We start from the raw sequence: 23,411 nt of genomic DNA, 5'->3' as shown, positions 1-23,411 counted from the left end.
TTTTGGACAAAAAATTTGAATTCAAATTCAAATTACAAAGGTGCAAAATTTAAATTAATTTTTCCCGCAAGAAATTTGGAAAAAATTCAAATAAATTTTGTCCAAAAAATTAATATTAGAACCGACCCGACCCACACCCGGCATAGCGCACGTGTGGTGGTTTGGACTAAGATTCACTTTGTCCATAACTCCTCCCTTCTACAAACTTGGGGTGCCCCTTGGGGCCCAACCCAAGTGTTGCTACCTAGAACTTATATACACACATAAGTTCTTTTCAAGTTTCAATGTGGGACAACCCATTTCAAGGAAACCCACATTTAATTCTTTAAAAATCCATTTCACGAACCCGAAAACGACGTCAAGTTCCCATTCACTCATAAATGGTTTTGACGAACCGTCTTCACCGTGTGACTTACCATGTGGCAAGGAACACGTCACCCCTTCGAACCCAACTCAAATGACGTGTGGACCCCACTCAATTTTGGGTTCAAAGTTGGCCCAAAACAAGCCTATATAAAACCAATTTTCCAACAAATGGAACTTAGGTAATTGGATTCCTCAAGGCTGTTGTATTTTATGTTATTTATTTATTTTTATGTTTATTTAGGGGTTGTTTGGGGTGTCCTAGATAAGTGCACTTTTTGTCTTTTTGGACTAAAAGATTGAGGAAAAAAATATTGATATTTGGGTTAACTTTTTTGACTTTTTATGGAAAAATGTGTATTAAAAAATTGTATAAATTAGCGTGCAAGAAAAAATTAGGATTGGGAGTTGTACAGCCGTAATTTTTGACTTTTGGTGACTAGTGATAACTTTTTAATTTTTTGAGTAACTTTTTGACTTTTTAGCTTTTTTTCAACTTGCCAAACTTGGCCTTATATTCATTGTTTTTTAATATATATATTTTGTTTGCTAAATAAAGTGTAATTCTCTTGGCAAATGATGCTTCAGAACCTCATTTCGGCGTGGAGAATGTTGAAGTGAATGTTGTTTCTAACGTCCTTATCATAACGGCGTCGACTCGGCAACATCATTTATACTCGGCAAAGAGTATGCGTGTTTGGTGAGGGCGTAATGGTGCTCGTCCCGTCCATTGGTCTCTTTGTTCTTGATCGGCAGTGCCATTGTTAAATGGCGTAATAGCCCCTTTGATTGTTGTACTGGGCAGATTGTGCTCTTGGTCGACGACGATGATTGTTAATTTGCTACAATGTTAGTTCTTCGGATACCCCATAACAAATATTTCGACTGGAATAGGTGGATGGTCAACTTGCTGAGTTACTTGATTGGCAACTTCTCTTGGCGTTGTTGCTTGCACTTGGTCGGCAACTCTACGTAGTTCTTTGGTTTGCCAAAGCACCTCTTCGACAGCTTGGTTGTATCTTGTTAAAAATTCATTGGCCAGCAAGTTGGGCAACTTTGCTTGCCAAAACATTTCTTTGGCAATTCATCTTAACCTTATGTGTTGTCGAAACCTCTTTGAGAGAAAGAATGTCAAGTCTCTGTTGATCTACAAATGTAAGCAACAATATATATACACATATATCTATAAACTTGGTCAAGTCTCTGTATTCAAGAAAGGTTGGACACCACTTGTGAGTCTAAATGTATATAGATAGAATAAATAAATTGAGTTTAGCCGAGCAACTTTGTTGAATTGCCGAAAAGATGCTCTCTTCAAGAAAAGTGACCCATTTGTAGAGAGAGAAAATAGAGATGAAAAAGTAGATACATGAATTCTATGTAATTTAACCCTTTTTCATCAAGATTCACAGTGAACAAAAGTTTTCATAGAGTTTGTAAGCAGACATGTGTGTATATACAAGTCAAGAACCAATTTTAAAGTGATTTTACATTAAGTTTAATCAGAGATAAAATAGATCATCATCACAGTGTTGTTGGTTGAATTTCTACTTACAGTAGCTGTAACATGTTTGCTATTTACTTCGTTAACTCTCTCGGATGATTTCCAAAGACAGCACCAATTGTAAGACTCAGAAAATCCTCTCACATGGATTGTTGAAAAGATCTAACGAAGATATGAGCTTAGTTTCTGTAGATCTCCAAGGATGAACATAGTTGGCGCCACCCAACCGGGATTGCTGACCAGAGACACTTCGATGATAAAGTTAGTCATTAGAATCAGAGAAGGAAGATGAAGAAAATGAATAGTATTTGTGTGCTGTGTGGCAGAGAAAATGAGGCATACCTCTATTCATGGGGTGCCCTCCCTTTTATAGATGAGGGGTGTGATATTTGTCCCATGGGCTTCTTTGTTTGGGCTGGTCCCAATAAGCTAGTATATATATATATATATATATATATTTTTGGCTCCCACAATATATATTATAAATACAATATATGTTGAAGCGGTCAGTTTCGGTTTAGTTTGGTGCACAAGATGTTTGGATTGATTCTAAACCAAAAATCAAAAAAAAAAATCAAATTTAAAAACTGTACAGACTGATTGCTGTTAAAAAACAGACCAAAGATAGCAGGTTTGATCCGGTTCAATCAATGTGATCGATTTTTTCAATTTTTCTTGCATCCCTATTAATTATAATGTTACACACAAAATTTAGTTACATAGAATAAGATGGGAATAATTTAAAGATAAAATCTACTCATGTTGCTTAATTTTTCTACTTTCTTCTACTTTTTTTTAAAGCATGTTTACATAAATTATATTCCTAGCCACAATTCATAAAAATCAACCCAGATATGCAAATTATGTACAGAAAAAACCCTTTATATTTGCGAAGAATATGTTTCAAGACACATTGAAACAGAGAAAATATGATATATTTAAATATTTTAAAGAATATATTTTCACGCACAAAGTAATGATTGAACCAAAACTTAGAAAGACAATAACTGGGTCAAAGGAGAACAATACACAAGGTAAATCTTTAATGAATTTATAAATACAAACCAAATAATAATAGCAAAAATTAAATTAACGCATAGAATAAGCAAAAAATCCAAGAGCAAAAAGTATACCCTAAAAAAAGGATTGGAACTAATAATTTATTAGCAAATATATATATATATATATATAATGAATTTAATTGAAATGAAACCAGTAACCAATTAGGGAACAATGAATATGGAAATTATTTTAAACAATGATGGATATATTTATTTAAATATCAAATGAAACCAAAACTCAATTAAGGGAGAATGAATATTGAAGAAGGTTGTTTATAAAATCAGATTGGGCCAACAAAATTTATAGGGTAAATTACATTGACACCCCTTGAGGTTTGGTCCAATTACTACCCACCCCCTGACGTTTTGAAAATTATATTTTCACCCCTGTGGTTAGTAGTCTTATTTCACAAACCCCCTACTTATAAAAAAAGGTAACAACTCCTAGTAGAAAAACAGAGAAAATTACATTTTTTTAAAAAAAAAAAGTAAAGGAAAGGGGGGGAAAAAAAAAGAGAAAGTAAAGCAAAGCAAAAAAAGAGAGAGTGCATGAATTCAATATCTTCATTCCGTCTAAATAATTACAATGACAGGGTATCAGTGTAATTTTCCAAATGTCAAGGGGTAATATGTATTAAATTCAAACCTTAGGAGATGTAAGTGTAATTTACCCAAATTTATAAATGATTTTTGTTTTAAATTGAGCCTAACAGGAATTTTTGGACACCTTTAAACTAAGCCTCAATCAATAAAAGGGATTGGGCGTATTTGAATTTTTTTATATATCACAAGAGGCTAATGAATATATATATATATATATATATATATTGAATTAGAAAAAAATGTGCTTCTTGGAGGCATCATTGCACATCCTAAGCTCAGGTGTGTGGCCCGATTTACCCCAACTCACAGGAAGAGACCCACTACCAGAATAACAATGGACTTCACCCTTCATTCACAGCCTAAGCCTGAGATTCGAGAGGGGTAAAACGCAAAAACTGAAGTCAAAACAAGGAAGCGCTCCACAGAGAATCGACCTTGGATCATAAGCATGGAAGGCAAGTGCCCAACCGACGTTACCACCACCCCCAGTGGTAAGAGGCTAATGAATTTGGAAGCTTTATTTTAGACTAAATTTTTTAGTCCAAGGTACAAACCTTGCTTGTCTTACCCTAGGGCGGGACACTGTTCTGAGGTAACAAATTATTTGCAATGTTTTTTTAGTGATTGTGGGAATTGGATGGAAAATGGTGTCTTCATATAAACTGCACCATTTGGACAAAAATAATTAGTGACATAGTAAATTGTTAAATTAAGGGAGCCACTGGGTGTGGCTTGGGGCCGATTTGATGGAGTATTTGAATTGCACAGAGTATTTAATTTCAATTGTGATTGATTTGGGTTGGATTAGATTATTGTCAACTTTTATAAATTGAAAGTTTATAATCAAAAAGTTAAAAATATTTTTCACTTAACTTTCAGATAATTAATTTTTTTAATTTTTTTAAGTTATTTTTATTCTATTAAGTTGTAGGTAAAAATTGTACTAAACAAATTGACACATATTTTATAATAAAAATAAATCTATAACCATTTCAGATAAATTGTACTAGACAGTCTTTTTATATTGAGAAGTGTCTTCAGGTACAGGTTATTCGCTAGGTGTCCTATTCCTTTAATCTTAATCCAATAGTTTGCTTTGCTTCTTATCTTTTGTCACCAATAGTTTGTTTGGATTTTATCAAATCTGACCTTCTTTTTTTTATTTTTTTATTTTTTTTTGGTATGGTATTTTTTTTAAAACGAGATTTTTTCTTTAGCCTTCTATGGGGATCACATGTATGTCAAACACGAGAAAAGTGTTGAAGTGTGAATGTGATAATTGCTGGTGGTTAGTTTAATAATTGCAGGTAAATTGGGGGAGACATTGATGCTTTTTATCAAGAAAAGTTATATTGGAAGATTGTTTATGTTCAATTCCTCTTAATTCATAATTATTGATTTCCTTATTTGTCATATGTATTTTGATATGATTTTTCTGTTATGATTTCTTGTAACTAATTTTTTAAAACGAATTCAGTCATTGGAATGATTTTTTTACAAGTGACTTATCTGCATTTTTTGGAATTGTGTTGCTTCTCTTTATGAGAAACAAGGAATTGCGTTGGTGGTTAGCTCTTTCATTCTAAACTAGTCTTATTTTTTAATAAACTAGGATGATTGCTTTTTGTACCAAATTGTTCATTCACCATTTCAAGAATGCATAGAAATTTAAGAGTTACCTAGTTATGATACTCATATAGAAACAAATTTTTTTTTAAAGTTATCCCATATATGTGCCATTTTAACTGGGATATCTTTGCTTGTGCCATTTTAACGTGAATATATTTGCTAGTAGTGCTACACGCATCAATTGGTATACCAATTAGTGTACTAATATATGCTATGACATTATTACTTCAAAATTATGACCCACCCATTATACAAATTACAAAGACTCAAAACTTTTAAAATTATGTCACATCATCTGTTAATACACTAATTGGTATATCAATTTGTGCATATAACATTATTCTATCTTTGCTTCTGCTAAACACAGTAACATTTTTATTTCTAAAATTTGCGGTTTAAACTTTAATTATGAAGTTTACTAAAAGGCATCTTACGTGTAAAGTTTTATATTGCGGTAAAATTATTGTCATTTTGGATTAATTTATTACAATTGAGTTCTGTAACGCAATAAAATTATTGATTTATTTAAATTAATTCTTACAGAGTGCGTGATACTAAAAAAAATTACTCAAAGTGCTTTAAGTACAAGTTAACCCTAATATATGAACATGGGGGAGGCTATTGATAATTTTGTATCACTAAAACATGTCCCTTTAATAATAGTAGTAAAAGCTTTATACAATACAAGTAAATTAGCCATTAAGGGAGAACCGAATAATAACAATAGAAGTCTCATTAAGAACAGTGAAATCAGTTTGACTCATTCGTGGTACATTATTTCATGCACTATTGTAATCTGAGAATGCTCAGGCAATGCAAAGGCAATTCCATAACAATGACAGAACCCACTATGAAGCCTCCATATTTGACAAGTTTCGTATTTGATACAGAAGAAAATTTTGCTGCAATAACAATTGTAAAATGAAGAAGACAACACAGGAAGTTCAATAGGCTCAAGCAGCGAATACACCGACATACCTGAGAATCCCTTTCTTCTCATGCACTAAATCTCATTTTGTTGTATAATTTTGGCTTTGCAATTCAGAAAAAAGATATTAGCAAACAACAAATAAGGCTAGGAGAAGAAAAGTGGCAGTCAACCGGAAGGAGAGTCACCACTGTTTTAATAAATAAAAACGCAAAAACCAGGAGTAAAGTGTGTTTGATGTAAAAAAAATTATTAGTCAAAAAATAAAACAAGATTTAACTTTAAAACAAAAACAAAAAACCAAAAAACCAAAAAAACAAGAAAGAAAAGAAGTTGCATTCCATTTGGAAAGGGGCTGGAGAGAGAGAGAGAAGAATAAGGTTTCTTCGTTTGAGAATATTTTGTTTTCTTTCACCAAAACGACATCATTTTAATAAAAGAAAAATATGTCATTCACCCCTTAAGTGAGACACGTGTCGCCCCTTCATCATTTCACTTCACAATCACTTCATGCATATAGCGATCCCGGATTTACCCTTGTTGTATAGTGATCCGGGCATGTGTCCGCGGATGTTGGTAGTTGTCTATTATCTTGTTTACATCCTTTCTTACTTTGTATTTGAGTTATAGGATGTGTTGGGCGGGTTGGTTACAGGTTGGTTGAGTTTAGAAACCAAAACTAGTTGCCCAGATTTTTGGCCTGTCCGCTCGAGCGGAGGTGTTGGCGCTCGAACGGGGAATACATCCATCCAGTATCTTGTTGTGCAGTGTTGTGAGCTCGAGCGTAGGGTTGGGAGCTCGAGCGGAGGCCTGGTTCTGCAAAAGTGCTGGGCGAGTGCATTTTGCGCTCGAGCGGGAGGTTGGCCGCTCGAGCGTAAGTCTGTGAGTGGCCGCTCGAGCGGGGTGTTTTACGCTCGAGCGGAGACCTGGGTTAAAGTCCCGAATTTGTGACTTTCCAAATCACTTTTTCACTTTCTCTTCTCTCTCTTACTTTTCCAAAAACACCATTGTTGAGTCTCTCACTCTAGACTCTACCTTCTCTCTAGGTTTTGATCTAGTAGGAGTGATTTACTCACCTTTGGCCTTTACAAAAAAGTTGTTGATCGTCGAGGGCTTCATTTTAATCTGAAAATCACGGGTTTTGGAGCACGTTGGGTTTTGTAGTCTTCTCCCTTGGAGCTCCGAATTTGAGGTAGGGATATCCTACTCCTCTCTATGGGTTTTGTCTTTAAATTTTGGTATTTTGAGATGTTGGGCTTGGTTTGGTAAATTTGTGAAAGTTTGGGGCTTTTGTGTAATTTTACAAAAGTTGGGATTTTATTCATAATAAACCTAGATGCATGTTTGGCATAGAAAAGTGAAATGAAATGTTGATTGAATATCCATTTGTGCATTTATTTTCTGTTTTAGAAATAACTGCTTTGGGGCTATCGGTGGAGGATAGTCGAGATTGTTGTAGACAATGCATGATGATTAGGTAAACGGAAACTAATCAATGGAATGTGTCATGGAACTTGACGGTTGATAGAATACATTGTGTGTATTGTGTGATTGTATATAGAACCAATGTGTTTATATACGTTATGTGTAGAGGAGGAGATAGGGGATGTACTCCGCGGTTTAGGGGAAGATAGGGGATGTACCTCTAAACCGGATAGGTATTGGGAGGAGATAGGGGATGAACTCCGTAGACAGAGCTCATATGCTTGTCTAGAGAAGTGAAGATAGAGCTCATATGCTTATCTTTGTGAAGTGTGGATACAGCTTGTATGCTTATCTGTGGATATTGTTGATATACATATCTGTTGTAGAGTGTGGATACAGCTTGTATGCTTATCTGTGGATATTGTTGATATACATATCTGTTGTGAAGTGTGGATACAGCTTGTATGCTTATCTGTGGATATTGTTGATATACATATCTGTTAAGAATGTTGATATAGCTTTTATGCATATCTGAATGTGAGATATAGTTTTTATACATATCTGTGGAAATGATGATAGAGCTAGCATGCTTATCTGTTGAATAAGGGAAAATGAAAAGTAATTGGGACTTGTAAGTCGTTGACATAAATATGTAATTTATGTGATTGTATCAGCGTTGACCAACTATCAATTGCTAATGTTTTAGTCATTGTCCATGGTTGGTTTAGTGTATTTCTACTGGGCTGTGGCTCACCCTATATGGGAATATCATTTTCAGGTACAGGAAGCATGCCACCTCCAAGGACATAGCTGGGAGGCTAGTGGCGGGCATAGTTTTGTCGTTTTACTTTTGATGTATTACATGTAATTTCAAGCCAAGGGCTTAATGTGTAAACGAGTTAGAACTCTTTGTTGTAACCAAGTGTTAACTTGGAAAGCTGTAAGCCCGTAGGGCATTTTGTTATGAGGTTAACATGTAATACTTATTTCCTGAAATTCTAATGAATGAAAGGAATGCGGTTAGTTTAAATGTAAATGCTTGTCTTATCTTATGGGTTTAATGTTATTATTTTGAGGGCGTTACAACTTGGTATCAGAGCGTACCGGGTTCGAATACTTTGGGTACGTGGGAAGTGATTAGTATCACAATGGGTTTGTCTCGCTTGGTAGAGACTTAGATGTAGTATCATATGCTATGTGCTTAATTGATAACATGTTTATGTGACTATGTGGGTATGGGATTTAATTTCTGGGATATTGATTGGATCCTTGAGTTTCTGGGAGTCTTGTTGGAAAAGCACTTGATCAATGCTGTTTCTAACCGGAACTCTAGTAACGCCTCGGGACTATTATTATCCGGAAATGAAATTCGTAAGTGCTTATGTGTTTATGTGCTTATGTGGAGTGAATTACACTTGTCCATGCATTAGGACGTGAGTGTTTAGTTTCGGCACATTTATGAATGTGCTAACGTTCTGTGTTGCCTTTATTAGGATGTCAGGACGAGGAAGAGGTGCTAGGCGTGGTAGACCTGCGAGGCAGGAAGTACCGTTACAGGGTGAGATTCCGGCAGTGCAGGAGGGAGTTGGGCAGGCCAATGTGGCCGAGCCAGTGGGTCAGCAGGCTATGGGTGCCTTGGCCAGAGAGATAGCAGGAGCTTTGGGTATTCTTAGAGCTGGGAACCAGGCAGCTGAGGCAGGGCCTTCTTTCTTGAAGAGGGAGTTCTTCCGGTGTAATCCGGACGAGTTTATCGGGGATCCTAAAGAGCCGCTTAAGGCAGATGAATGGCTCGAACAGACAACGAAGACGTTTGAGATGCTTGGCATCGAGGACGGAGCACTGAAAGTGACCTTGGCATCCTTCCAGCTGAAGGGAGATGCGGGTCAATGGTGGAAGTACGAGAAAGCTCGTGTTGGTGGTACTTGGGAGGCGTTTGTGAATGCTTTTCAGGAGAGGTTTTTATCAGCAGCAGCTAGGGAAAAGCTGAGGGATCAGTTTAGCCGGCTTAATCAGCAGGGCTTGTCAGTGGCCGAGTTTGAGGCTACTTTTACCAGTCTGTCCAGGTTTGCACCTGAACTGGTGGCGTCTGAGGAACGCCGTTGCTATGAGTTTGAGCGGAAGTTGAGACGGGGCCTCAAGTTGAGAATTGGTGGGTCATATATTCGAGAGTATAGACACCTGGTAGATGCTGCAGCTCATATGGAGCTTATGATGCAGGAGGAGGATGAGGGTCAAAGAGGCTCCAAGAGGAGCCAGGATAGTCAGAGTGATGGCAGGAGACAGAAGGGTAATAACCCTCAGCAGTCTCAGGGTGCAGTTTCTAGATCGACCTTTCCAGTGCCTAGTGTAGGCTCAGGGAGAGGCAGTCAGGGAGAATTCACTTGTTACAAGTGTGGCCAGCTGGGTCACAAGGTTTCTGTTTGCCCGCAGAAGGGTGGGGGTCAGAAAGCTGCTTCTTCTTCAGCTAGACCGCAGAGTCAGAGTTTGGGCAGGGGGCAGCTCTTGACTTGTTATCAGTGTGGACAACCTGGGCACATGAAGAGGTTTTGCCCACAGTTGAGTGCCACTTCGGGAGCGTCTGGGTCTAGGCAGACGCAGGGTTTTCAGCCAGCTCAGTCTGTGCAGGCCTCGAGGGCCAATCCGGGAGCTTCGTCATCCCAGTCTGTGCAGCAGTCTTTTGCTCCGAGAGGTGAGCAGGTAGACCAGGGGCCTACGGGGCGCGTGTATGCTGTTACCGCGCAGGATTTAGTACCGGCTCCATCAATAGTGAGAGGTACTTTTCTGTTTTGCAACTCAGTTGCTAATGTGTTGATAGACACGGGTGCATCTCATTCTTTTGTATCTGCTGCATTTGCATCTGTTTTGGAATTGGAGTTAGCACAGTTAGCATCTCCTATTTGTGTGGTATCGCCTTTGGGTGGTGAGTTGATTCTGAAACAGGGTGTTAGAGGATGTGATATAGAGGTCGCCGACTATAGGCTTCCTTTTCCGTTTGTTGTCATGCCCATGAAGGGTTTTGATGTTATTTTGGGTATGGACTGGTTATCGTCATACCGGGCTGTTATTGATTGCTACCGCCAGAGGGTTACATTGTGTACCTTGAGCGGGGAGTGGTTCCATTTCTTGGGAGACCGGGTTGGTAGTGTTTTGCCACCGGGGTATGATTCGCGAGGGCGAAGTGCGCTTAGTAGTCTACTTGCCAGCTTTGAGAGTGGTGAGAGTGGTGAGACCCAGGTTGTATTACCGAGGGTGGTTTGTGAGTATTCGGATGTTTTTCCCGAAGATCTTGTTAGTTTGCCATCTCACCGAGAGATAGAGTTCTCTATTGATTTAGTGCCGGGTACGGTGCCGATTTCTATGGCACCTTACCGTTTTGCTCCAGCAGAGTTGGTTGAGTTGAAAGTTCAGCTCCAGGAATTGCTCGATAAGAGCTTTGTTCGCCCTAGTGTTTCACCGTGGGGAGCGCCGGCCCTCTTTGTTAAAAAGAAAGATGGTGCCTTGAGATTGTGTATTGACTATCGGAAGTTGAATCGGGCTACGGTTAAGAATAAGTATCCTATGCCCCGTATAGATGATTTGTTTGACCAGTTGAAGGGTTCCCGTTGTTTCTCTAAGATAGACTTGAGATCGGGTTACCATCAGTTGAGGGTCAGGGAGGAAGATATTCCTAAGACGGCATTCCGTACGCGGTATGGCCATTATGAGTTTCTGGTGATGCCATTTGGGCTTACCAATGCACCGGCAGTCTTTATGGACTTGATGAACCGGATTTTCCGGGAGTTCTTAGACCGATTTGTGGTTGTTTTCGTGGACGACATCCTTATCTATTCGTCTTCTGAGGAGGAGCACGAGGCACACTTGAGAGTGGTGCTTGAGTTACTTAGAGCCCATAGGCTGTATGCCAAGTTTGGGAAGTGTGAGTTCTGGCTGAGGGAAGTCAAATTCTTAGGCCACGTGGTATCCGGGGAAGGGGTGTCTGTTGATACATCCAAGGTTGAGGCAGTGCAAGATTGGGCACAGCCTAAGAGTGTGTTTGAGATCCGCAGTTTTCTGGGATTAGCTGGGTATTACCGTCGGTTTGTGAAAGATTTCTCCAGGTTAGCGTCACCGTTGACTAGACTGACTCGGAAGGGAGTCAAGTTTGTGTGGAGTGAGACTTGTGAAAAGTCGTTCCAAGAGCTGAAAGTTAGATTGACCACCGCTCCGGTGTTGATTATTCCGGAGAGAGGGTTGGGTTATGCGGTTTATTGTGATGCTTCACGAGAGGGTTTGGGTTGTGTGTTGATGCAAGAGGGGAAAGTGGTAGCTTATGGCTCACGTCAGTTGAAAATACACGAGAAGAATTACCCCACACACGACCTAGAGTTAGCAGCTGTGATCTTTGCCTTGAAAATCTGGAGGCACTACCTTTATGGTGAGAGGTTCGAGGTATTCTCGGATCACAAGAGTTTGAAGTATCTGTTTACACAGAGAGACTTGAATCTGAGGCAGAGGAGATGGATGGAGTTCATCGAGGATTATGATTTTGAGTTGCATTATCATCCGGGAAAGGCCAATGTTGTGGCCGATGCCCTTAGTAGGAAAACCATTAGTGATGTTGCTAGTATAGCCATCCGGGAATGGGTGATGTTGGGAGCACTGGGCGAGTTTGATTTGCTACTGGGCGAATCTGTTAAGGCTGCGGCCTTATTTTCTGTTGTTGCGCAGCCTACACTTGTGACTAGAGTGTTAGAGGCACAGAGAGGTGACCTTGAGGTAGAATCCCTCCGAGAGAAGATCTCCAGTGGGAAAGTTGAGAAGGGTTTGACGGTGTATCCCGACCTGAGTGTGAGATACCGAGACCGTTTGTTTGTACCGGAGGCTTGCCGAGAGGAAGTACTCCGAGAGTTTCATCATTCGCACCTTGCGGTGCATCCGGGAGGTACTAAGATGTATCAGGATTTAGGTCGCCAGTTTTGGTGGCGGGGTATGAAAAGAGATGTGGCTGTTTTCGTATCAAAATGCCTTACTTGCCAGCAAGTGAAGGCCGAGCATCAGAGGCCAGCGGGTTTGTTGCAACCCTTGCCTATTGCCGAGTGGAAGTGGGAGCATGTCACTATGGACTTCGTTGTAGGTCTTCCGAGGACTCAACGGGGTAGTGATGCTATTTGGGTGGTTGTAGACCGGTTGACTAAGTCAGCGCACTTCATTCCTATGCGCGTGAGAGATTCGGTGGATCATCTTGCCGATTTGTATATTCGGGACGTAGTGAGATTGCACGGGGTCCCAGTGACGATCGTCTCAGATAGAGATCCTCGTTTTACTGCTAGGTTGTGGCAGAGTTTGCAGAGTGCCTTGGGCACTAAGTTGACCTTTAGTACGGCTTATCATCCTCAGACTGACGGACAGTCCGAGCGTACTATTCAGATCCTCGAGGATATGCTTCGGGGTTGTGTCCTGGACTTCAGTGGGACGTGGGAGAGGCACTTGCCATTGGTAGAGTTTGCCTACAACAACAGTTTTCAGTCTAGCATCGGTATGGCACCGTTTGAGGCCTTGTATGGCCGACCGTGTAGGTCTCCAGTTTGTTGGGCCGAGGTGGGTGATGCACCTTTGTTGGGTCCGGAGTTGGTTAGGGAGACGACGGAGAAAGTTGAGCTTATCCGTAGGAGGCTTGTTACAGCCCAGAGTCGGCAGAAATCTTATGCTGACCGTAGGAGGAGGCCTTTGGCGTTTGAGGTAGGTGATCATGTCTTTCTGAAGATATCACCTAGACGAGGCCTGATGAGGTTTGGGAAGAGTGGGAAGTTATCCCCTCGGTTTATTGGTCCTTTTGAGATCCTTGAGAGGATTGGTGAGGTTGCTTATCGATTAGCCTTACCACCGCAGTTGTCCGGAGTGCATGACGTGTTTCATGTGAGTATGCTTCGGAAGTATGAGCCAGATCCATCACATGTGTTGGATTGGACTGATTTAGAGGTAGATGAGGATGCCTCGTATGAGGAGAGACCGGTTCGGGTCTTGGATAGGCGGGATCAGGTCCTGCGTGGCAAGACCATTCCTTTGGTGAAAGTCTTGTGGAAACATCACGGAGTGGAGGAAGCCACTTGGGAACGTGAGTTGGAAGTCCGTGAGAAATATCCGGACTTGTTTGTTGATGTGTGATCTTGTATTTAAATTTTCCGTTTTGTTGAACTTAAGAGCTTTTATATATGTCTTAAGTTGTGAAACATTGAAAATGTTTGGTTTATTGAAAGTATGTTTTGGAACTTGCCTCATATGGAAGTTGAATGTAACATTATATCTGTTGAATATATTGTTGAAATTGGAAAGACAGTGCATAATGTTAATGCATGTTGAAAGTACATATGTTGTTTACATATTGTGATATGTCTCTTGTTAAAGGGATGGGATGACCGGTAATGGGTCGAATTGTTGACTGTTCAAGTGTAACACTGTTTAAAATGGAGGAAAGCTTGTTTTGCAACTTGTGTTTAATTTCGGGGGCGAAATTCTTTAAGGGGGGGAGGTTATAGCGATCCCGGATTTACCCTTGTTGTATAGTGATCCGGGCATGTGTCCGCGGATGTTGGTAGTTGTCTATTATCTTGTTTACATCCTTTCTTACTTTGTATTTGAGTTATAGGATGTGTTGGGCGGGTTGGTTACAGGTTGGTTGAGTTTAGAAACCAAAACTAGTTGCCCAGATTTTTGGCCTGTCCGCTCGAGCGGAGGTGTTGGCGCTCGAACGGGGAATACATCCATCCAGTATCTTGTTGTGCAGTGTTGTGAGCTCGAGCGTAGGGTTGGGAGCTCGAGCGGAGGCCTGGTTCTACAAAAGTGCTGGGCGAGTGCATTTTGCGCTCGAGCGGGAGGTTGGCCGCTCGAGCGTAAGTCTGTGAGTGGCCGCTCGAGCGGGGTGTTTTACGCTCGAGCGGAGACCTGGGTTAAAGTCCCGAATTTGTGACTTTCCAAATCACTTTTTCACTTTCTCTTCTCTCTCTTACTTTTCCAAAAACACCATTGTTGAGTCTCTCACTCTAGACTCTACCTTCTCTCTAGGTTTTGATCTAGTAGGAGTGATTTACTCACCTTTGGCCTTTACAAAAAAGTTGTTGATCGTCGAGGGCTTCATTTTAATCTGAAAATCACGGGTTTTGGAGCACGTTGGGTTTTGTAGTCTTCTCTCTTGGAGCTCCGAATTTGAGGTAGGGATATCCTACTCCTCTCTATGGGTTTTGTCTTTAAATTTTGGTATTTTGAGATGTTGGGCTTGGTTTGGTAAATTTGTGAAAGTTTGGGGCTTTTGTGTAATTTTACAAAAGTTGGGATTTTATTCATAATAAACCTAGATGCATGTTTGGCATAGAAAAGTGAAATGAAATGTTGATTGAATATCCATTTGTGCATTTATTTTCTGTTTTAGAAATAACTGCTTTGGGGCTATCGGTGGAGGATAGTCGAGATTGTTGTAGACAATGCATGATGATTAGGTAAACGGAAACTAATCAATGGAATGTGTCATGGAACTTGACGGTTGATAGAATACATTGTGTGTATTGTGTGATTGTATATAGAACCAATGTGTTTATATACGTTATGTGTAGAGGAGGAGATAGGGGATGTACTCCGCGGTTTAGGGGAAGATAGGGGATGTACCTCTAAACCGGATAGGTATTGGGAGGAGATAGGGGATGAACTCCGTAGACAGAGCTCATATGCTTGTCTAGAGAAGTGAAGATAGAGCTCATATGCTTATCTTTGTGAAGTGTGGATACAGCTTGTATGCTTATCTGTGGATATTGTTGATATACATATCTGTTGTAGAGTGTGGATACAGCTTGTATGCTTATCTGTGGATATTGTTGATATACATATCTGTTGTGAAGTGTGGATACAGCTTGTATGCTTATCTGTGGATATTGTTGATATACATATCTGTTAAGAATGTTGATATAGCTTTTATGCATATCTGAATGTGAGATATAGTTTTTATACATATCTGTGGAAATGATGATAGAGCTAGCATGCTTATCTGTTGAATAAGGGAAAATGAAAAGTAATTGGGACTTGTAAGTCGTTGACATAAATATGTAATTTATGTGATTGTATCAGCGTTGACCAACTATCAATTGCTAATGTTTTAGTCATTGTCCATGGTTGGTTTAGTGTATTTCTACTGGGCTGTGGCTCACCCTATATGGGAATATCATTTTCAGGTACAGGAAGCATGCCACCTCCAAGGACATAGCTGGGAGGCTAGTGGCGGGCATAGTTTTGTCGTTTTACTTTTGATGTATTACATGTAATTTCAAGCCAAGGGCTTAATGTGTAAACGAGTTAGAACTCTTTGTTGTAACCAAGTGTTAACTTGGAAAGCTGTAAGCCCGTAGGGCATTTTGTTATGAGGTTAACATGTAATACTTATTTCCTGAAATTCTAATGAATGAAAGGAATGCGGTTAGTTTAAATGTAAATGCTTGTCTTATCTTATGGGTTTAATGTTATTATTTTGAGGGCGTTACAATGCATATCACTCTAGAGGATCCGAACACACCAACAAGAGTCTATATTTACCAAACATACATTGAAGTAATGTATAATGACAGTTAATACGTTAGATTACAACTAACGTTGATATAATATGCATCACTATTTTTTGATAACTTATAATGTATTTTCATTCAGACGGGAATGAAAGAGTACTGCATGCTCTAAATTCCATCCTTTAAACCAGCCGCATCTCGACAAACAGTATTTGCACTGTTACTCTTGCTGAAAGAAAACACATCAAACAAGGCCAAGAAACAGCATCAGTACAAATATTGATAACACCATATATTTATAAACAAATGTGAATTGCTTTTGCAAGTGATTAAACACCAATAGCACAAGTAACGTGACACACAATTAAATTTGATTTTTCATAGTGCATACAAACTTTTCGATCCGAGTAGTAGGTTATCCAAGCTCAGCTTTAAACAAGATTTTGACGAGCAGAGCACGAATCGAGCTCATGTAGCTTGGTTCATTGATCAGCTGTAGGAGGGAGAACAACCACAGCCCTATAATTTTGAAACCACCCCCAATGGTACAATCCCAAAACTTAGGTTCTTTGGAAATTATTTCAAACACATGCTCAAGCTTAAGATACACTGTGAATACCACAATAAAACTTTTCAATATGCTGAAACGTCATCATGATCTAGACCACCCCACCTAATCTCAATCGAAGGCTCAAGAAAGAGAGAGAGCAGAAAAAAAAAAAAAAAAACCTATATTATGGGGGACAAAAACAAGGTTAAAATTAGGATCTTACGTGGGGTCATTGGAAGGAACTCGTGGATCAGATCGTAAAATCGGATTGAGTATCATAAGATTCTACTTTCAATGTAAAATAAAATGAAAAATTATCGATAATGATAATATATGTTACGTAATTTTAAAAAGATTTAAGAAAAATGATAAATTTGATATAATACATCTTTTATATTAACATCAATTAGAAGAGACATTTGAAAAAAGTGTTTATAGTCAAATTTTTTATATAGATATACACATATACATGCATATATACAAGAAATAAATAATAACAAAAAAAATTGTCAAGATCGGGATCGTAGTAGAATTGGGATCGTATGCGATTCTATACGATTTTATGAATATGATCGTAGTAACTTTAAAATCCTAGTGTGATCTGGATTGTTTGGCCCAATTGAAATCGTAGAATCATAAGATCCTACAATCCGGATCGGGATTTTAATAACTATGGACATAAATGAGTTTATCCATCAACACATCTTGCTTCTAATGCTATATCAAAAGTTACACCAAGTATTGCACTAGACATTAATACTAGAGCTTTTAAAGGGGCCAACAGGGAGATCAAGCAGCACACGAATCACAATGCATCCAGTCTATGGCCCAAAAGATTACATATCATTGTTGGGAAAATATAAAGTGTCTTTTAACAAATTTAACTTTAGGCTAAAGAATATAACAAGGACAACTTTACAGAGAGTAGAATAATTACATCAACCATGAATATCATATGCAATCTAAAATCAATACAAACTAATATTCATATTGAGAAAGAAAAAGAAAAGAAAAAAAAAAGTACACCCTACCCTTCCATTTCCCAATTCTGAATTGCCTGGGCGAACCTGTTGCAAGAATTTGGTCAACATTAGCTAGATTATGCCAAGTATTTATACTTAGATCAATACTAGTCAAGCAGGCTACGTGAAAGGCATGCAATCGAATGCCATTATAAGTTGGACAAATCAATGGGTTTAATTTGAGAAATATACAAAATACACCAAGTATGCTGAAACTTTTCAATATGCTCAAGCTTAAGATACACGGAGTACCACAATAAAACTTTTCAATATGCTGAAACATCATCATGATCTAGACCACCCCACCACCTAATCTCAATTGAAGGCTCAAGAAAGAGAGAGATCACAAAGGTGTGGGGGGGGGGGAGACATAAATGAGTCGCTCCATCAACACATCTTGCTTTTAATGCTATATCAAAAGTTACACCAAGTATTGCACTAGACAGTATTATGGTAACATAAATGAGTCGATCCATCAACACATCTTGCTTTTAATGCTATATCAAAAGTTACACCAAGTATTGTACTAGACATTAATACCAGAGCCTTTTTAAGGGGAAGCACACGAATCACAATGCATCTAGTCTATGGCCCAAAAGATTACATTCCATTGTTGGGAAAATATAAAGTGTCTTTAACAAAATTAACTTTAGTCTAAATAACATAACTAGAAGGCCAACAACTTTACAGAGAGTAGAATCATTACATCAACCATAAATATCATATGCAATCTAAAATCAATATAAAATATAATATTCATATTGAGAAGAAGAAAAAAAAAGCACACCCTACCGTTTTATTGCCTCCCTTTCCTCCATTGCCATCGCATGCTGCTCAATTTGCAGGTTGTACCTGTTGCAAGAATTTGGTCAACATTAGATAGATTATGCCAAGTATTTATACTTAGATCAATACTAGTCAAGCTGGCTGCATGCAAGGCATGCAATTGAATGCCGGCATAAGTTGGACAAATCAATGGGCTTAATTTGAGAAATATACAAAATACATTGTTAAAAAGTATAATTCTAATATGTAGGCAAAATTGTAGTGAATTCATAATTAAATAGGTATTACAACTTATAATTCCAATAAAATATAACCAAATGAAGCCATTTTCTGCATTAAACGATTAAAACAATCATCATTTTAAGTTGAACTAATGAAAATGATATTTAACAATAATATGATCAATAATTTAGTTTACTAAGTTTCACTAACATATTTTCTTTAGTAGTCGGACAAAAAGAATGAAAGTTTATATGGTTAAGCTATGCATCTGTATTACTTCATTTGTTCTTTGATGAAGAAAATAGGAGAAAATCAGAGCTAGGTTGTGACGACCCCAGCATGCATATCATTTTTTTGCATACTATTTATTTGAGAATATTTGCATGATTATGTGTTTCATCTTGTGTTTATTTGTTCATTTATGGAATATCTGTTTGAATGCTTACTTCGAATCTGAAATTGAAGGCCTTAGCGAACTCAGAAACCAAAATTAACTAGTTCAATAGGCTAATTAAAATATTTAGAATCATATGGTATGTTTCATTAAAATTTGATTCAGACAATTAATTAGAATAAATCAATTCGAATTGAATAGGATTAATTAAACTTAAGTTAGATTAAGTAGCCTTAATCCTACTTAACTAGCCTAATCTAACCTAGCCTCTATATATGTTATAAGCATGTTTAGGATTCATTACTTCAACATATTTGGCTGAAATTGTAGAGAGAGGGAGAGAGCAACTCCTTTACAGAAAGAAGAAGAAGAATTGTGAAGAATTAAGAAGGGATTTGAGATAATTAAGCTACCAACCTTCAATTACAAGCTCTAGGTTTGAATTACAATCATCACTCTTGTAGATAATTCACGTGGGAGTTGAATTCATGTAATAATAAGAGTAATCTTCATGTAATTGATAGGAAAATGGAAGAAATGAGTCAATTGAGAAGATGCATGCACAATTCATAATCTTCAAGCATGATTTCCAACAATTCATACATGCATGGAGTTTGTACTTGACATCGTAGAGGATTCTCCATAATTTTTCACTCATCAATTCATATGTTCATATTTTGCAAGAAAAGATTTGAATTTCATCCATGCATGGTAGAATTACAAGGTTCTGAGTTTAATTTTGAGAACTGACAAAGGTTTTGAACTTGCGAATTCAAATGAGTTGTATTTATGTGTTTTCCAAAGAGTTTTGATGCTTTTGGGACCAGCCATGCAAGTTATGCAACTTAAATTCATGCTTTTGAACTTCAATTATGTTCTGGAAATTTCAAAATTTGGCCACTTCGCTCGAGCGATGAAGTAGTTGCTCGAGCACACTTAGCATGCATCCAGTATCTTTGCAGACACGTTGCACTTGGCTCGAGTGACAAAATTACCGCTCAAGCGAACTCACGTTTCACACCACCTGCCTCAAGCGCCCATCGAGCCTAAATTTCCACCAACTAGAACTTTTGCAGACCAGGTGGTCCACTCGAGCGACCAACAGTGCACTCGAGCAAACTGCCTTGTTTCAACAACTTTCGAAAAATGCTTTTAAGTGCATATTTCCATTCTCATGCACCTCTAGGCATTCTTGGGCATTGTTTAAGCATCATCAGGGAAGAGAATAATTAAGACCACATATAAGGGAATTGAATTAAGATACAATAATTGTTTAAGACAATGTGTTTCAATGTGTGCCTTTATTATGTGTTTTGTGTAGGTGGTCGCCCGAAGCTTATATCGGTACAAACCCACTGTGAGCAATGTCTTCATAAAGCTATGTTCAAACGGTATTTTGAATTAGTCAAGAATGTTATTTGAAATCTTATTTTGCTATCTATGAATGAAGATCCTTTTTGAACTTGTAATCGTATCACTTACGACGAAAAACAATACGTGGTGGACCACAACTTCTTCTTTAGCATCTTGTCCCAATTGAACATTCCCAATTAATTTTATACCCTTAACTACGATCTTGTCTGATTCACGATAACATCTTTTATTACCCAACTCAAAACCATAAAGCAATTTCGCCACATCTTATTATCAAATTTAACGTCCCTTAATTATTCATCATACAGTTGCAACTTCCTTACTCCCCTCTTAGTCTTCTTAATATATCAGAGAATATTCTGAACGTACCGTCTGTGAAGATACGCCGCCTTAAAAGGTGTACGACAACAGTAGCTATGCTTATATTCACTAGCCGCCAGTGTTCTTGACCTTCGGTACGCAAGTGGAGTCCGATACTGGCTGCTTATTAATACCATGGCCCATTGAATTAATTGAAACACATAGATCTCTGATATTAGACCTTTGTCACCCACATTGAATTACCCATTGAAGTTTATTGATTGACCCCGTTGCAGTTCTATTGAATTGACCCATGTGGTCCTAATGACTTCGACACATTCTCATACTGTTACTCTAATGGATGTTACCACGTATTATGATTTGAATGGTTATTGTTATCGTAAAGCATTAATATGAATGTGATTTGAATTGTTTTGATTATCGAAACAATATGTTTCAAGATATATTGGTCTTCATTCATCAAACCCTTTATATTGATATTACTCACTGGGCTCCAGCTCACCCCTCTCCCTTATATATATGTAGGTGAGCAAGTGGAACGACAAATCTAGAGGGGCCTCGGGAGTCTACCCTTGTGAAGCCGTTTAGTGTGCCTCCCTGATGGGGTGTTACTTGGTCTCTTGAGAAGCCAAGCTTTTGTTAACCCTTTTATGAAGTCTTTTGTTTTGTTTTTGATGCTTGTGTATTATGGAACAAGTTATATGTATCAAGTTGAAGTTGAAGTTTGATTGTAAATATTATATTATGGTATAATGAATGACTTGATCTATTATGAAGTTATCATGTAAGCACTGCTCAATGAACTTAATTATATTTTGTTAATTGCTTTCGCTATCCCCCAATTATATATAATGATATGATTTTGTTAGAGGCCAGAAGGAATCTGGAATTATTGGCCGGTCATGCCCTAAGCCTCTAAGGGCCGGTTTGGATAGGCGGTAGTTAAAGTTCATATGGCATGTATGCAGGAATCATTTGAAGTCCTGATATGAAGAAAAATGCACTGACTACAGTTTGATTCAGACCCATTTAATATGGTAGTTAACATAAAAAACAAAAAAGCACAAAACAATAGAAGACCCCAACTCATTAGATACAAAGATGAAATCCAAATTGATCAATATTTAAAAAAAGCAAATGCTATTCCATACAAAAGAATGCAAAACGACCCAGAAAAAGAAAACCCAAAGAAGATTCATGGTTTATAATAGATGGTGGGAGGAAGAGATCTACTTCCTCAATTTGAACTTTGTTACTTGTACATGAGCGGAAGGCACACACGGATATGATGTAGAGAGATTATGTCATGATTCTCTCATTCCCTCCTTAATTTTTTTCATTGAAGTTTTGTTCTACTGAGATTACTGTCTTCCAGGATGCACAAGGACTAAAATTGGTATTTTGGCCAGGCCAAAAATGGCTAGACAAATCAAGTAATGGAGCTTACATATATTGTCAACGTAGATAAATTATTAAAAGCAAACTATTCACATACAAATCATGAATCAATAAGTCTCAACAATAAGCAAGGGTCCTTCTTCCCAAGATATAATATTTTCTTTCCAAAAATGGCAATTCAGAAAGCTCTTTAAAAGCCTCTCAACAATGTATGTGTCTTCTGGTAAGTAAGTTATAGATGTTTCTTTTCTTTTCTAGTAAAAGTGAGTTTCTCTTATCCTCTTCAAAGATCGTAACAGAATGATGTAGGATTTGGCTGGGTAAGGAACCAGTCGAAAAACACAATCCAAAAATCATTGCTTGATCCAAGGACAGGCCATCAGTTTTTATTTGATTTGATTTTTGTTTCTAGTTTCTGAAACATATTTGAATGGTTAGTAAATTTATCTATCTACCTATCTAAACCGTTGAAGATGGGAGAAAAATAACACTTACAACTCGGCAGCACTACGGCCGATATAAACTCCAGCAATAACGACTGGAATAAACGCAACTGGAACAATAACAAAAGTTTCAATACTTGATTTAAAGGCTGCGAATTCAAAAGAATTAATAATACAAAAACCCAAACTTACGATGCTTTATTGAAGTTACAAAAAGAGGCCCCATCTTTGGCTGTGAAATTCTTCTAGTTCTATAAACAGATGAATCAATCGGATCAAATCAAAACAAAACAAAACAAACACAAAGCACAAAAGAAACCATGAATGAATGATTTCCACTCCAAGAAACGCAATCATCATCTATCAATAAATCAAGAAAGATTAGGGTTTCAACGTATACCCCAAAATTGACGCACCTCTCTCTCTCTCTTCAACTTGTTCTTCGCACCCTCCGTGCCCTACCCAAAACACCCTAGTCTCCTTTTATAGCCGCTCTCTCTCTCTTCAACTTGTTCTTCGCACCCTCCGTGCCCTACCCAAAAAACCCTAGTCTCTTAATTGTCTTGCACCATGTATATTTCCAGGTTAACAGCACATACAACTCGAACCTTGTTTGTTTGGCTATACTCATTATAAGCCCATTTTTTAAAGAAAGATTTTAGGATAAACTAATAGTGATTCTACTTACATCATTACTTTACTTCTTTACATCATTTATTCCATTATATCACTAAAAAAAATATGATTATCATTACACCTATTATATTACCAAAATTAATCCTAAAGTAAGACTCTTCAAAATCCTTTCATCTTTTTACACCATAGTTTTTGGAACAAAAATAAGAGAATAGAGAAGGACGCAG

General features: G+C 38.0%; 1 long non-coding RNA gene across 2 annotated transcripts; it reads right to left on the bottom strand.

Annotated features, from left to right (window-relative positions):
* Nucleotides 1–5,996: 5,996 nt before the first annotated feature.
* On the bottom strand, nucleotides 5,997–23,110 carry LOC114274466 (uncharacterized). 2 transcript variants are annotated; one of them, XR_014334984.1, is made up of 8 exons: nucleotides 22,949–23,110; nucleotides 22,741–22,799; nucleotides 22,601–22,658; nucleotides 18,403–18,462; nucleotides 17,620–17,655; nucleotides 16,183–16,267; nucleotides 6,139–6,192; nucleotides 5,997–6,062 (listed from the first exon to the last, which is right to left on the bottom strand). It is a non-coding gene; the product is annotated as an uncharacterized LOC114274466 (long non-coding RNA). The 2 variants fall into 2 exon arrangements; XR_014334985.1 differs by having other exon boundaries at nucleotides 5,997–6,192.
* Nucleotides 23,111–23,411: the final 301 nt, after the last annotated feature.

Source organism: Camellia sinensis, chromosome 7, assembly GCF_055761805.1.
Source record: "Camellia sinensis isolate YWXY chromosome 7, ASM5576180v1, whole genome shotgun sequence".
Classification (NCBI taxonomy): domain Eukaryota; kingdom Viridiplantae; phylum Streptophyta; class Magnoliopsida; order Ericales; family Theaceae; genus Camellia; species Camellia sinensis.
This window is presented reverse-complemented; position numbering and strand designations above follow the sequence as displayed.